A 15,148-nucleotide genomic window follows, 5' to 3' on the forward strand; every position below is an offset into this window, starting at 1 on the left:
TGTATAAATAAAGTAAGGTACTATATGGCTTATCCATTTTTCAGAGAAATGAGAAGAAAAATGTTTAATCAGAGATACTGTCTGTGACAAATATATGACATATAAACATGTCTTAATGTGAGATGACAAAAAATGTCATGCCAGTGAATACTCTTATTAAGATATTTCTCCCAAAGATAATGCTAGTTTCATTGTCAGGGTTTAAATTGTTAGGACATGTTAAGAATGATCAGGTTTTTTGCAAGGAAATATAATCACATTCAGACCTAATTAAACTTAAAAGCTTTTGCACAGCCAAAGAAACCATCAACAAAATGAAAAGACCAATAAAGTGTCAATATCCCAAATATATATACAGCTCATACAATTCAACATCAAAAAAACCCCAAACAACACAATTAAAAAATGGGCAGAAGAACTGAATAGACATTTTTCCAAAGAAGATGTACAGATGGCCAACAGGCTCATGAAAAGATGCTCAACATCGCTCTTCATCAGGAAAATGCAAACTAAAACCACAATGAGATATCACCTCATACCTGTCAGAATGGCTATCATCAAAAAGAACACAAATAACAAATGTTGGGGAGGATGTGGAAAAAAGGGACCCCATACACTGTTGGTGGTAATGTCAACTGGTGTAGCCACTGTGGAAAACAATACGGCGGTTTCTCAAAAATCTAAAAATAGAACTACCATATGACCCAGCAATTCCACTCTTGGGTATATATCTGAAGAAAATGAAAACACTAATTCAAAAAGATACATGCACCCCAATGTTCAGAGCAGCATTATTGACAATTGCCAATATATGGAAACAACCTAAGTGTCCCTCAACAGATGAATGGATGAAGAAGATGTGGTATATATATATACAATGGAATACTACTCAGCCATAAAAAAGAATGAAAATTTGCCATTTCCAACAGCATGGATGGACTTGGAGGATATTATGCCAAGTGAAATAAGTCAGACAGAGAAAGACAAATACTATATGATATCACTTATATGTGGAATCTAAAAAATAGAACAAACTAGTGATTATAACAAAAAGGAAACAGTCACAGATATAGAGAACAAACTAGAGGTTACCACTGGGGAGAGGGGAGGGGGCAGGGGCAAGATAGAGTAGTAGATTAAGAGGTACAAACTATTGGGTATAAAATCAGCTACAAGGATATACTGTACAACAGAGGGAATATAGTCAATATTTTATAATCACTATAAATGAGTATAACATTTTAAAAATTGTGAATCACTATGTTGTACACCTGTAACTTATATAATATTGTATAACTATATCTCAATTTTTTAAAAGTTAAAAAGAAAAGAATCACATTCAGGCATTCAGGCAGCAGGGTTTCTCTCCCTTCAATGTGCATATGAATCACGTGGGGAACGTCTCACAATGCAGATTCTGACTCAGTAGTCTGAGGTGGGACTTGGGGTTGTGCATCCCTAACAGGCTCACCTCTGGACCACACTTTGAGTTGCCAAGCTCTATTACTTAGTCTTTTCTCTACTTTCCTGTGGTAACCAGTCTCTAAGATGGCTCCCAATCATCCCTACCTGCAGAATCCACCCTCTTGTGTGGTCCTCTCTCACATTGTGCCAGGGTGGATCTGTGTGAGAGTTTATGCATGGTATGTCACTTCCAAGATTAGTTTATAAAAGACTTCCATCGTAAGTGTATGTTTTCTCTCTTTCTCCCTCTCTCTCCCTCTTCCTCTCCCTCTCTCTCTCTCATTCCACCTGGGGAAAGCCAACTGCCATGCTATAAGGCAACAGAGTGGAAAGGACCATATACTGAGAAGCTGTGTTATCTGGCCAGCAACTACTGAGGACCCAAGGCCTACTAACGACTACCTGAGTGAATTTAGAACCAGACCCTTCAACTCTGGTTAAACATTGACATCCATGCAGCCCTGTCTGAGAGCTCGACTGCAAATTCATAAGAGACCCTGAGCCAGAACCACCCAGGTAAGCCACTTTCCAATTCCCGACCCTCAGAAACTATGTGAGATAATACATGGTTGTGGTTTTTTCCAGCTGCTAAGTTTTGTGATAATTTGTTACACAGCAATAGGTAACTAATACCTTTAGTTAATGATTTTACAGTATCTTTTTACAGAGTCTGCACTGATAAAGAAAGGGTAAAATGCAGTTATTTATGGCTAATCAAAAAAGAAAAAACTAATACCTTATAACTACAGTGTCTTTTCACATTAATCACCATGCTTTAGTCTCACACTCATTAGAGGTAGAGATGGCAGGATCATCAGTCCCCCTTTACAGATTTGGAATCTGGTAGGTCCAGAGAAGCTTGATGTTTGTCCAATATCATATAGCAAGTCAGACAAACCTGAACTGGACCTCCATCTTTCATATTTCTCCTCCCAGGGTTCTTGTCATTAGACTTCCCTGCCTCTGCTTACCATTTCTATCAACTGTTGGTTGGTGGTCAACTAAATAAGGAAGCTGGGAAACATTTAAGAGTTTAGCTCTAGGTTGTAATACCCAATATAAGAGTGGGAGTTGTAATGAGAGCTACCAGCCATTACATCACTTGTGCCATTATTATTTTATCAGATATGTTATTGAACCAGATAAACTGTCATATTATGTATAGCCCAGGACCTAACTGGCAGATCTCCCACCAACTCTTTACGTATTAATGACTTGATAAAAACTGCGTTTAATTCTTTTTTTCACCTTTCTTTAGATATAATTTACATACTGCACTGTATAAGTTTAAGATGTACAGCATAATGATTTGACTTACATATATTGTGAAATGATTACCACAATAAGTTTAGTTAACATCTGTCATCTCATATAGATACAAAAAAATAAAAGAAAAAGAAAAAACTGTTTTTTCCTTGTGATAAAAACCTATGGATCTACTCTCTTAACTTTCAAGTATACCCTACAGCAGTGTTACCTATAGTCATCATGTTGTACATTACATCACTAATACTTGTTTATCTTACAAACTGGAAGATTGCATTTTTTACCACCTTCATCCAGTTCCCCCCTCCCTCCAATCCCCACCTCTGGTAACCACAAATCTGATCTGTTCCGTGAGTTTGGGGCTTTTTAAAGATACCACATACAAACGAGTTCACAGGGTGTTTAATTTTATTGCATGTTAATAAAAGCACTTAGGAGTGAGGTGGGGTTATGTCTCCATAGTTTCTTCAGTGTTTTGAAAAGATCACTTAGGGTTTACAAAATTTTGAGTTTGGAGATCATGTAGAAGAAATTAATAAGCAGTTGAAAAAGCTTATAAACAACAAAGATGTCCTGGCTTCCATATTCAGGAATACAGCTGATCTACTGGAGGATGAGTTAGTATTTGGTTATCTGGGATCTATGTTGATTTGTGATTCACTAAAATATTTCTGCATGACATTAGTTTTAGTCGTGTCTTTAGATGTTTGGGGAAAAATAAGCATGAAACTTATCATGATATTAAGGCATTTTATGATTTGGGAAAAATATTTGGGAGGACAAAATTATTCTTCTTGAGATAAGAAAGTAGTAAAATAGTCATCTTGAAACAAATATTCTTTGTTTTGTTTTGTGGGTGTTCACTATTTATTTAGGGCAAATACTCCACATCTGTGATCCTCTCCAGTCAGAAGTTCTTTGAGACGATGCCGTAAGCCTTGGCCAGTCGGAGAATGGAATCATCTGACTCACCCATGCTGTGAATGGCCCCGCAGATAGCGTAGGTTTTAAACTCGCCGTTGAACGTGCCTGTCACCGTGTCAGCCTCGGCCACGTTCATCTGGATGGCGCGTGGTACTTGGCATCGATGATGCGGTAGCTGGCCGAGCATTTCCGCGGCATGCACAGGTCCATGAACTCGCTGGCATCGTTCTGAATGTTGAGGGTGCGTCTGGTGGCACCACGATGAGTGCTCACACAGAAAGGCAAAACAACTATTCTTAAAGAAATTTACACTACATTTTCCAATTCCCTTAGTGTTGAAATCACCAGAAACTAGAGAGCCTGGCTAGGGTGGTAACATCACCACCCACTAGCTATGTGATACTTGGTTAAAGTCACTGAACTTCAGTCTCTTTACTAAAAAATGGGCTCAATTCTATGTTACTTACAGTATTTTAAAGAGAATTAAATAATTTAATATCTGTAAATTACATAGTATAGTGCCTATGACATAATAACTTTCAGCAAATGCTGAGAATCTGTTATTTACTAAGTAATAGTTTCGTAAATGGTAACAATCAGGCAATGGGACCTTGTTTCTCCTGCTTGCTATGAACTTCAGGAGAAGAAAGCTAGGAAAATTATAGTGAGTGAGAAGGAACAGAGGCTAGAAAAGTAAAAGATAAAATCAGTTATATCTGTTAATTTTAATTCACATCATCTAGGAATAGACCATATCAAACTTTGGGAGGAAACTGTACATATTTTTGAAGTACATATTAAGCATTTGAAATATTCCTTTAGTCCACTAAATATATTTTCCAAAACATTCATCTGGCATTTAGCCTGTACACTTCTGAGACCTAATTACCTTATTTCTTCATTTAAATTGTAATATACACAACCCTCTTTTCCTAGGTGACACTTTAAAATATGAAATGCGGTTCCCAGTTCTGCAGTAGGTTTGCATTCCTGTTAGAATTTCTAGGCCTTCCATTCATTTAGATCAGATGAAATGTGTCATCTTCAGTAAAGCTTTACCCAAGTTCTTTGGGCAAAGGCAGCTTTTTCCCTTGAGCTTCTCCAGACAACAATTTGCAAGTATTCCTGTTACAGTTGTTTTCTAAACATTTATTTACATACTTCTTTCCTCTACTAGATGGCAATCACGTCAGAAATATGAAGTTTACATTTTTATTTCATCTTTTGCTGAGAGGGGGTACATAAATATTAACTGAGTGAGTGATGAAGGGAATGAATTTGATTCTTTACTGTGGAGTGGAATACATAGAAATATATAGTCTTCTGAGATCTGTGTTTATATATCAATTAGATATTGATATAAATACATGGTATTTAGAAAGAACAATGATCTTACCCTCACGCTAGACCCTTGTGTTTACTTACAGTGGTATGATAAAGATGGCTAAATAAAAGATAAAGAAGAACTTTAAAAAATCAACTCTTCAAAAGAATGTTTAGCAGTTCTGAGATCAAAGGTCAGCTACTAGTATCTTGTATCTTATTATCCAAAAGCAGGTAGTAATTCCCCAGGTGCACACAACATGGCGCCTGTAGATCACCTGTGAAATAAACATACTCTGGCTGTCAAGAAATGTTTGGTTGTTGCTGTGGGGTTTGCCCCCCTGAGTGAAGAATTTAAAACTAAACATCAGTTTAGATGGGGAAAAAAAAAGGTGGCTAAGATTTTTGACAGTTTTTCCTTCTGCTCCCAAAGTGGCTTCCCAGCAGCAACTTTGGCAGTTGCTCTTGGCAGTAGCTCCTGACACAGGCTCCCAACATCTGCTCCCATCTGCAAGGGCTCTTCTCTGAAATGACTTTCACTGGCAGGGAGTTCCATTATCAAAACTCTAGGGCAGCAGCAGCCTATCCTATCTTTGGGGGCACTAGCCTCCCTCGTCCTTCTCTTGGTACCTGGTCCCTGCTCTCTTAGCACCATTTCTAGGGCAGCTCACAGCAGGACCCACAGAGTCCTCTGGACAGTTACAGAATGAAACTGCTCTTTTTGAGGAACAAGTTCAAAAGTGTGAAGATAAAAATCCTAAATTATAGACCATAGTGCTATATTCTCTGTAATTTTCTATGGTCCACTCAACACTTTCTGAGGTTTGGGATCCCCCTTTGGAGTTATAACTGCTTGAGGACATTATGTTAACCCTTAGTGGCTGGCGGAACACAAGCCTAGTGGAGATTTTGCTGTTTTATCTTATCTTACCTTACCTCACAGCACACATATCCCTCTTCTTCTGGTGTTTTTTGGAGGATGTTTCCCTCATGTAGCTTCAGTGCATGTGGTTGAGGTGGAGATAGATAATACCCACTATCTCCTTCGTTCAAGGGATTATACTATGCTCTCTGTTGCACAGATTCTCTGTTGATCCAAACAACAAAATTCCAGGAATTTTATCTATACATGTATCTATGTATTAGGAAAGATAAATTATTTTTCTGATGGCCTTGTTAAAGATTAAAGGATTATGCAATCTTCAGCTACTATTGGCAACTATGGGGAGATGGCCTACCTGTGAAAGTGAGTGAATGTGTGTGTGTGTGTGTGTGTGTGAGAGAGAGAGAGAGAGAAAGAGAGAGAAAATCCTGAAAATAATATTTGAATGCCAGAACTTAACCTGTCTGACCAGCTCTACTCATGGGTTTCTCTATTACGTGATTCAATAAATTACTCTATTCTTATTATTTGCATAAGGTAGTTTGAATTAAGTTTCTAAAACTGGTAACTAAAATGGCTCAACTAATTGATCAGGAAACTAGGGATCGATGAAAGCTGCAAATTCCACTTGCTCATCTTTTCCTAGACGGCAGCCATATAACCAGGTAACCAGAATGCCTAGGACAATTTTACTTCAAATGTTTCCTCCTATTTTCCCTATCAATATATTTTTGCATTTCATACTTTATCATTGTTCCAGAAATAAATGGTAATTATGCCCATAGGGCATAAGGACACCAATGAAAACCAAGTTTCCCCAAAGTTATCTTGGATCTTTCAGTATTCTTTTATAAATCTTATATTACAAAAGGAGTTAATAATAGCTGCTCCTCGCCAAAGAATTGTTCTGAAAATTAGTTCTCATTTGTAAAAATAAAAAGGTATATATATCAAATAATAGTGAATCAGTTTACATAGCATATAAAATAGAAAGGGTGTACAAATGTGTGGTATCAATACTATTTTTTTCTATGAAAAACTTTGCAATGATTGTGAGATGCTTGTGGATGACCAGGTCTCCCCTAGTACAGCATAAGCCTTAGAAAGAGTGTCTGTGTCCAGACAGCATTTAGCAAATTTTCTGACGCATGTGAAATGCTCTTTGTTGGCTGCTTGATCTGGATATGGTCCTCAGGAAAGTTCTAGTTGAGAACATTTTAAGAAAATCAGGTGGTCCCTACATGGAAGGAAAAATGAAAGATATTCATCCAGATAATTCAACCCCTCAAAGAGTATAAGAACATTTCCAGAGAAATGAGGTATATTGTAGGAACAGTAGTTAATTGCTTTGTATTTTTGTTTCATATTACATGTGCAAATGTACTATTACTTATGTGATATGGTTGGAATTACATAATGAAGCCCCTATTTTCTCATTGTCTAGGATGTAAGGGTTCAGAAAAAGCCCAGTGGAGTCATTTACTTATTCATGTATGAGTTGGGGTGCCAGGAAACAAGCTTTGGTCTTTCCTGAGTAGTCTTTCTAGATCTAGTCATCACTCTTAGAAGAAAGACTGTGAGAAGGACAAGAACTTAGAGGCCATCCATTTCAGCCTCTAATTTTTCAAACAAATAAATCAAGCCTCAGAGACCTTCACTGATGCACTGATGTTCGTTTGATGCCATAATCCATTGCCCTATTTTCCATCACTCTGTTCCAAATGCTGTTACACTGAGGGTACTAGGCCTGATTTGAGCATACATAGACAAGGTTTTGGTTTCAGTAATCACATACTTAACTTATTGTATATTTAAAAACTATAGCTGACAATCAAAGTTGTGATTTCAGAAGTATTAGTACTTAGAACAAGGATAAGTTAAAAAAATCATAGAGAGAGTTGGTTTAAAGTAGGATTAAAGAAAAATAAAACATTACATGCGACAGACATGTGGTTATGACCCCAGATTATGAATGTAACAATTCTCTTCATGACATGTAATGTGATAAAATATATATGTATGTATATTATGTTATAGGAAGAATTCTTACAAAGATGTAAACATGAAATAATCTTGTTATGTCTTGAACAATTGACTATATTAAAGATAATAAAACTGCATGAAAAACTGTGTATCTTAAATGTTATTTATTTTAAAAAGTTTCTAATATTGAAGCTCAATTTTTCAAGAAATTCATTTTCTTAAAAATTCTTTAAGTAAAATAAAATTTAAAAACAACTTCTTAGTTCTCGTTTTTCTACCATGTCTTGGCAAAAATAAATAAGTTATGTGGATAATTGAGAGAAATTAAACTTATTAATTAGTGATGTTTTTCCAACTATTAATTTGTTCATTTAATAAGTAATTATTGAGGGATCCTTACATATTGGGCACTATTCTAGGCATTGGGGATACTGCAGTGAGTAAAAAGTAAAAATATTTGCTTTTATCAAGTTCACATTAAAGTAGATGAAGAAGGCAAGAAAGAATGGTTATATAATATGTTAAAAAGTGATAAGTACTGTCATGAAATGCAAGGCAGGGTAAAGTGATAGAGATTGACCAGAGGGGACTTCTGTGTTAGGGAAATCGTCTCTGAAGAGATATATGAACAGAGACCAGGATGAAGTAAGAGAGTGAGCCTTATGAATATCTTTGGAAAGAATTCTGAGCATAAGGAAAGGCAAATACTCAGAAGGGCAACCTCATTTACTGAGGTAGAAGTAGTACTCAGAACCAGACACATGATCAGAAAAGACCTGAGAGAACCATAGGCTTATACCTCTGACAGACCTGTATGTTCTGGGCTCTACTCAACCAGTAGATAAAGGCTAACACAAAGTTCTAAGCAGCCTGGCATAGTGATGAAGGAGTAATCAAGCTCAGAGCCAAGCTGCAAAGAATGAGAGAGTAGTATTTATTTTCATCATCCTGGCTCCAGTAAAGAAATCTCTCTCAGGTCACTGACTGACAACTGAAATAATGAACAGACTCTAGTGTCCATACACGACAAGAAATATAGTCTTTGCACAAGTAGTTTGGAAGTGTCACCAAACAATTGGATGGCTGCAGCCTTCAGTGATTAACAACAGAAAATCCTGGGGAAAAGAGAGAATTTGATTTCCGGCATTAACACATGCAAATATTCAAAATGCCTAATTTTGAACAACAACAACAAAAAATCTCACAAGACATACAAAGAAACAGTGAAGTATGGCCCCTTCAAAGGAAAACAATAAGTTGACAGATCTGGCCCTGAGGAAGCCCAAACATTAGACTTACTAGATAAGGACTTAAATCAACTGTGTTAAATATACTCAAGATGCTGAAGAAAACCATGGACAAAGAACTAAAGGAAATCTTAAAGTGATATATGAGCAAAATAAGAATATCAATAAAGAGACAGAAATTTTACAAAAGGAGCCAAATAGAAACTGGAGATAAAAAGCACAATAGCTAAAATAAAATAAAAATATTTCAGAGGTATTCAACAGCAGGTTTGAGCAGGTACAAAGGCTCTGTGAACTTGAAAATAAGACAACTGAAATTATCCAGTCTTAGGACCAGAAGGAAAAAAAAAAAAAATGAAGAAAAGGGAACAAGATCTGAGAGACTTGCAGGACACCATTAAGCAAATCTACATATGCTTTATGGAAGTACTAGAAGGAAGAGAGAAAGAAAAGGGGAAAAGTATATATTTGAAGAAATAATGGCTGAAAATCTCCCAAATTTGAAGAAACATATGAATCTACACATACAAAAAATCTCAGCAAACTCCAAGCAGGATAAATGCAGAGAGCAACACTATGACATATTAAAATCAAATGAAAGACAAACAGAAATGTTGAAAGCCACAAGTGACTGATCATGTATAAGGGATTTTCAATGAGATTAACAGTGAATTTCTCATCAGAAACCATGGAGGCTAACAGGCAGTGAGATGACATATTTAAAATTCTTTCTTAAAAAAAAAAATGCTGTCAAGCAAGAATTCTATATCAGGCGAAACTATCCTTCAAAAATGACAGAGAAATTAAGACATCCGCAGATTTTAAAAACTGAGAGTTCTTTGCTTGTAGACCAGACTTACAAGAAATGCTAAAGGAAGTTTGCAGTATGAAATGAAAGAACACTAGACAATAACTGAAAGCCATATGAGGAAATAAAGAACATTGGCAAAGGTGACTACACAGATAAATTTAAAAGCCAGTACTAATATATATTTTTTGGTTTGTAACACCTTTTTAAATTTTCTACATGACTTAAAAGACAAATGCATAAATTAGTAATTATGAACCTATGTTAATGACAACAAAGTGTAAAGATATAATTTGTGACAAAATTTAAACAGGGTGGGAGAAGGAGCTGTCTCAGTCCCTGGTTCTCTCCTGAAAACCAGTCAGCCTACAGTTTATCCTGTATTTTGAATCTCCTCTCCATTGCCTTTCATCACAACTTTCACTGTTCTTCCTTTAGGTTTGAACCTCTCCATGCTCTGTTGCAAATGAAGTCAGTTTCTTAGGGAAAATGTTAGGAGTTGTCTATTTTATGACCTGCTTCTCCACTCAGAGACATTTCTGAGCCAAGGATCTGGAGCTTGGGGGTGGGGACAATGTCAAGCCTCTCTCTCAATGACACTCTCACTCTAGGAGCTAAGTGCTTGGTGTTGGTGGGGGAAGTAGCCTGTCATTTTGGCTTGCCTCTCCTGGTATGTAACCATGACTGCACGAGTTGAAAGGAGAATCAGATCCCCAATATTCTCAGGATTCTGTGTCAATGAGAGAGCCCCCATCCTACAAGTCAAGGCTGGGTGAAAGAAGGGAGCTCTCATCTCTCAACTGTACTCAACAGGGACTTATTCTCAGCAACAGGTTGTTGTTTTTCAAAGACAAGTTATTATTTAAATAAAGTATAATATTATATTGTGGAGTTCATATATGAGAAGGTAAAAAGAAAGAAAACAGAATACAAAGTGGGGGGTTTAATGAAATTTTTCTAAGATAAGTTTTTTTTTTTAAGTATCATAATATCAAGTCTTAGCAGACTGCAATAAGATAATAATGGATACTGGAAATCATAGAGCAATTTTTTTTTTAACATCTTTATTGTAGTATAATTACTTTACAATGGTGTGTTAGTTTCTGCTTTATAAAAAAGTGAATCAGCTATTCATATACCTATATCCCCATACCTCCTCCCTCTTGCATCTCCCTCCCACCCTCCCTATCCCACCCCTCTAGGTGGTCACAAAGCACAGAGCTGATCTCCCTGTTCTATGTGGCTGCTTCCCACTAACCATCCATTCTACACTTGGTTGTGTATACATGTCCATGCCACTCTCACTCACCTCGTCCAAGCCCACCCTTTCCCCTCTCCATATCCTAAAGTCCACTCTCCACATCTGTGTCTTTATTCCTATCCTGCCCCTAGGTTCTTCAGAAACTTTTTTTTTTTTTAGATTCCATATAAATATGTTAAGCATATGGTATTTGTTTTTCTCTTTCTGACTTACTTCACTCTGTATGACAGACTCTAGGTCCATCCACCTCACTACAAATAACTCAATTTCTTTTCTTTTTATGGCTGAGTAATATTCCATGGTATATATGTGCCACATCTTCTTTATCCATTCATCTGTCGATGGACACTTAGGTTGCTTCCACGTCCTGGCTATTGTAAATAGAGCTGCAGTGAACATTGTGCTACATGACTCATTTTGAATTATGGTTTTCTCAGGGTGTATGCCCAGTAGTGGGATTGCTGGGTCCTATGGTAGTTCTATTTTTAGTTTTTTTAAGGAACCTCCATACTGTTCTCCATAGTGGCTGTATCAATTTACATTCCCACCAACAGTGCAGGAGAGTTCCCTTTTCTCTACACCCTCTCCAGCATTTATTGTTTGTAGATTTTTTGATGCTGGCCATTCTGACTGGTGTGAGGTGATACCTCATTGTGGTTTTGATTTGCATTTCTCTAACAATTAGTGATGTGGAACAGCTTTTCATGTGCCTCTTAGCCATCTGTATGTCTTCTTTGGAGAAATGTCTGTTTAGGTCTTCTGCCCATTTTTTGATTAGGCTGTTTTTTTAATATGGAGCTGCATGAGCTGTTTATATATTTTGGAGATTAATCCTTTGTCCATTGACTCGTTTGCAAATATTTTCTCCCATTCTAAGGGTTGTCTTTTCATCTTGTTTATAGTTTCCTTTGCTGTGCAACAGCTTTTAAGTTTCATTAGGTCCCATTTGTTTATTTTTGCTTATCCTCAGCAACAGGTTGTTGTTTTTCAAAGACAAGGGAAAATGTTAGGAACAAAAAATGTTCCCTATTTTTGTTTTTATTTCAATTACTCTAGGAGGTGGGTCAAAAAAGATCTTGCTGTGATTTATGTCAAAGAGTGTTCTTCCTATGTTTACCTCTAAGAGTTTTATAGTGCCTGGTCTTACATTTAGGTCTTTAATCCATTTTGAGTTTATTTTTGTGTATGGTGTTAGGGAGTGCTCTAATTTCATTCTTTTACGTGTAGCTGTCCAGTTTTCCCAGCACCACTTATTGAAGAGGCTGTCTTTTCTCCATTGTATATCCTTGCCTCCTTTGTCATAGATTAGTTGAACATAGGTTGTAACTTCTCCCTTTTCATTTCTAATTTTATTGATTTGAGTCCTCTCCCTCTTTTTCTTGATGAGTCTGGCTAAAGGCTTATCAATTTTGTTTATCTTCTCAAAGAACCAGCTTTTAGTGTTATTGATACTTGCTATTGTTTCCTTGTTTCTACTTCATTTATTCCTGCTCTGATGTTTATGATTTCTTTCCTTCTACTAAGTTTGGGTTTTCTTTGTTCTTCCTTCTCTAGTTCCTTTAGGTGTAAGGTTAGATTGTTTACTTGAGATGTTTCTTGTTTCCTTAGGTAGGATTATATTGCTATAAACTTCCCTCTTAGAAGTGCATTTGCTGTGTCCCATAGGTTTTGGATCATCGTGTTTTCGTTGTCATATGTCTCTAGATATTTTTTGACTTCCTCTTTGATTTCTTTAGTGATCTCTTGGTTATTTAGTACCATATTGTTTAGCCTCCATGTGTTTGTGTTTTTAACATTTTTTTCCCTGTAATTGATTTTTAATCTCATAGTGTTGTGGTCAGAAAAGATGCTTGATATGATTTCAATTTTCATAAATGTACCAAGGCTTGATTTGTGATTCAAGATGTGATCTATCCTGGAGAATGGTCCTTGTGCACTTGAGAAGAAAGTGTAATCTGCTGTTTTTGGATGGAATGTCCTATAAATATCAATTCAATCTATATGGTCTATTGTGTCATTTAAAGCTTTGTTTCCTTATTAATTTTATGTCTGGGTGATCTGTCCATTGGTGTAAGTGAGGTGTTAAAGTCCCCCACTATTATTGTGTTACTGTCGATTTCCTCTTTTATAGCTGTTAGCATTTGCCTTATGTATTGAGGTACTCCTATGTTGGATGCATATATATTTACACTTGTTATATCTTCTTCTTGGATCGATGCCTTGATCATTATGTAGTGTCCTTCCTTGTCTCTTGTAACAGTCTTTATTTTAAAGTCTATTTTATCTGATATGAGTATTGCTACTCCAGCTTTCTTTTGATGTCCATTTTCATTGAATATCTTCCTCCATCCCCTCACTTTCAGTCTGTATGTGTCCCTAGGTTTGAAGTGGGTCTCTTGTAGACAGCATATATACGGGTCTTGTTTTTGTATCCATTCAGTGAGCCTGTGGCTTTTGGTTGGAGCATTTAATCCATTCACATTTAAGGTAATTATCAATATATATGTTCCTATTACCATTTTCTTAATTGTTTTGGGTTTGTGTCTGTGGGTCCTTTTCTTCTCTTGTGTTTCCCACTTAGAGAAGTTCCTTTAGCATTTCTTGTAGAGCTGGTTTGGTGGTGCTGAATTCTCTTAGCTTTTGCTTGTCTGTAAAGCTTTTGATTTCTCTGTTGAATCTGAACGAGATCCTCGCTGGGTTGAGTAACCTTGGTTGTAGGCGCTTCCCTTTCATCACTTTAAATATATGGTGTCACTCCCTTCTGGCTTGTAGAGTTTCTGCTGAGAAATCAGTTGTTAACCTTATGGGACTTCCCTTGTATATTATTTGTCCTTTTTCCTTTGTTGCTTTTAATAATTTTCCTTTGTCTTTAATTTTTGTCAGTTTGATTACTATGTTTCTCAGCATGTTTCTCCTTGGGGTTTTCCTGCCTGGGACTCTCTGTGCTTCCTGGACTTGGGTGGCTATTTCCTTTCCCACGTTAGGGAAGTTTTCGACTATAATCTCTTCTAATATTTTCTCGGGTCCTTTCTCTCTCTCTTCTCCTTCTGGGATTTCTATAATGCAAATGTTGGTACATTTAATGTTGTCCCAGAGGTCTCTTAGTCTGTCTTCATTTCTTTTCATTCTTTTTTCTTTATTCTGTTCAGCGGCAGTGAATTCCACCGTTCTGTCTTCCAGGTCACTTATCCATTCTTCTGCCTCACTTATTCTGCTATTGATTCCTTCTAGTGTATTTTTCATTTCAGTTATTATATTGTTCATCTCTGTTTGTTTGTTCTTTAATTCTTCTAGGTTAAACATTTTGTTAAACATTTCTTTCATCTTCTTGATCTTTGCCTCCATTCTTTTTCCGAGGTCCTGGATCATCTTCACTATCATTATTCTGAATTCTTTTTCTGGAAGGTTGCCTATCTCTACTCCATTTAGTTGTTTTTCTGGGTTTTTATCTTGTTCCTTCATCTGGTACATAGTCCTCTGCCTTTTCATTTTGTCTTTCTGTGAATGTGGTTTTCGTTCCACAGGCTGCAGGTTTGTAGTTCTTCTTGCTTCTGCTGTCTGCCTCTGGTGGATGAGGCTATCTAAGAGTCTTGTGCAAGCTTCCTGATGGGAGGGACTGGTGGTGGGTAGAGCTGACTGTTTCTCTGGTGGGCAGAGCTCAGTAAAACTTTAATCTGCTTTTCTGCTGATGGGTGCGGCTGAGTTCCCTCCTTGTTGGTTGTTTGGCCTGAGGTTACCCAGCACTGTTGCCTACAGGCTCTTTGGTGGGGCTAAAGGTAGACTCTGGGAGGGCTCATGCAAAGGAGTACTTCCCAGAACTTTTGCTGCCAGTGCCCTTTTCCCCACAGTGAGCCACAGCTGCCCCCCCCACCTCTGCAGGAGACCCTCCAACACTAGCAGGTAGGTGTGGTTCAGTCTTCTATTGGGTCACTGCTCCTTCCCCTTAGGCCCTGATGTGCACACTACTTTGTGTGTGCCCTCCAAGTGTG

At 37.1% G+C, this 15,148-nt stretch overlaps 1 pseudogene across 1 annotated transcript; it reads right to left on the reverse strand.

Annotated features, from left to right (window-relative positions):
* Positions 1-565: 565 nt before the first annotated feature.
* Positions 566-3,951, reverse strand: LOC309623479 (small ribosomal subunit protein eS21 pseudogene; annotated as a pseudogene). The gene has a single exon. The product of its transcript is annotated as a small ribosomal subunit protein eS21 pseudogene (transcript).
* Positions 3,952-15,148: the final 11,197 nt, after the last annotated feature.

This window comes from Balaenoptera borealis, assembly GCF_965194805.1.
Source record: "Balaenoptera borealis genome assembly, chromosome: 2".
Taxonomy (NCBI): Eukaryota; Metazoa; Chordata; class Mammalia; order Artiodactyla; family Balaenopteridae; genus Balaenoptera; species Balaenoptera borealis.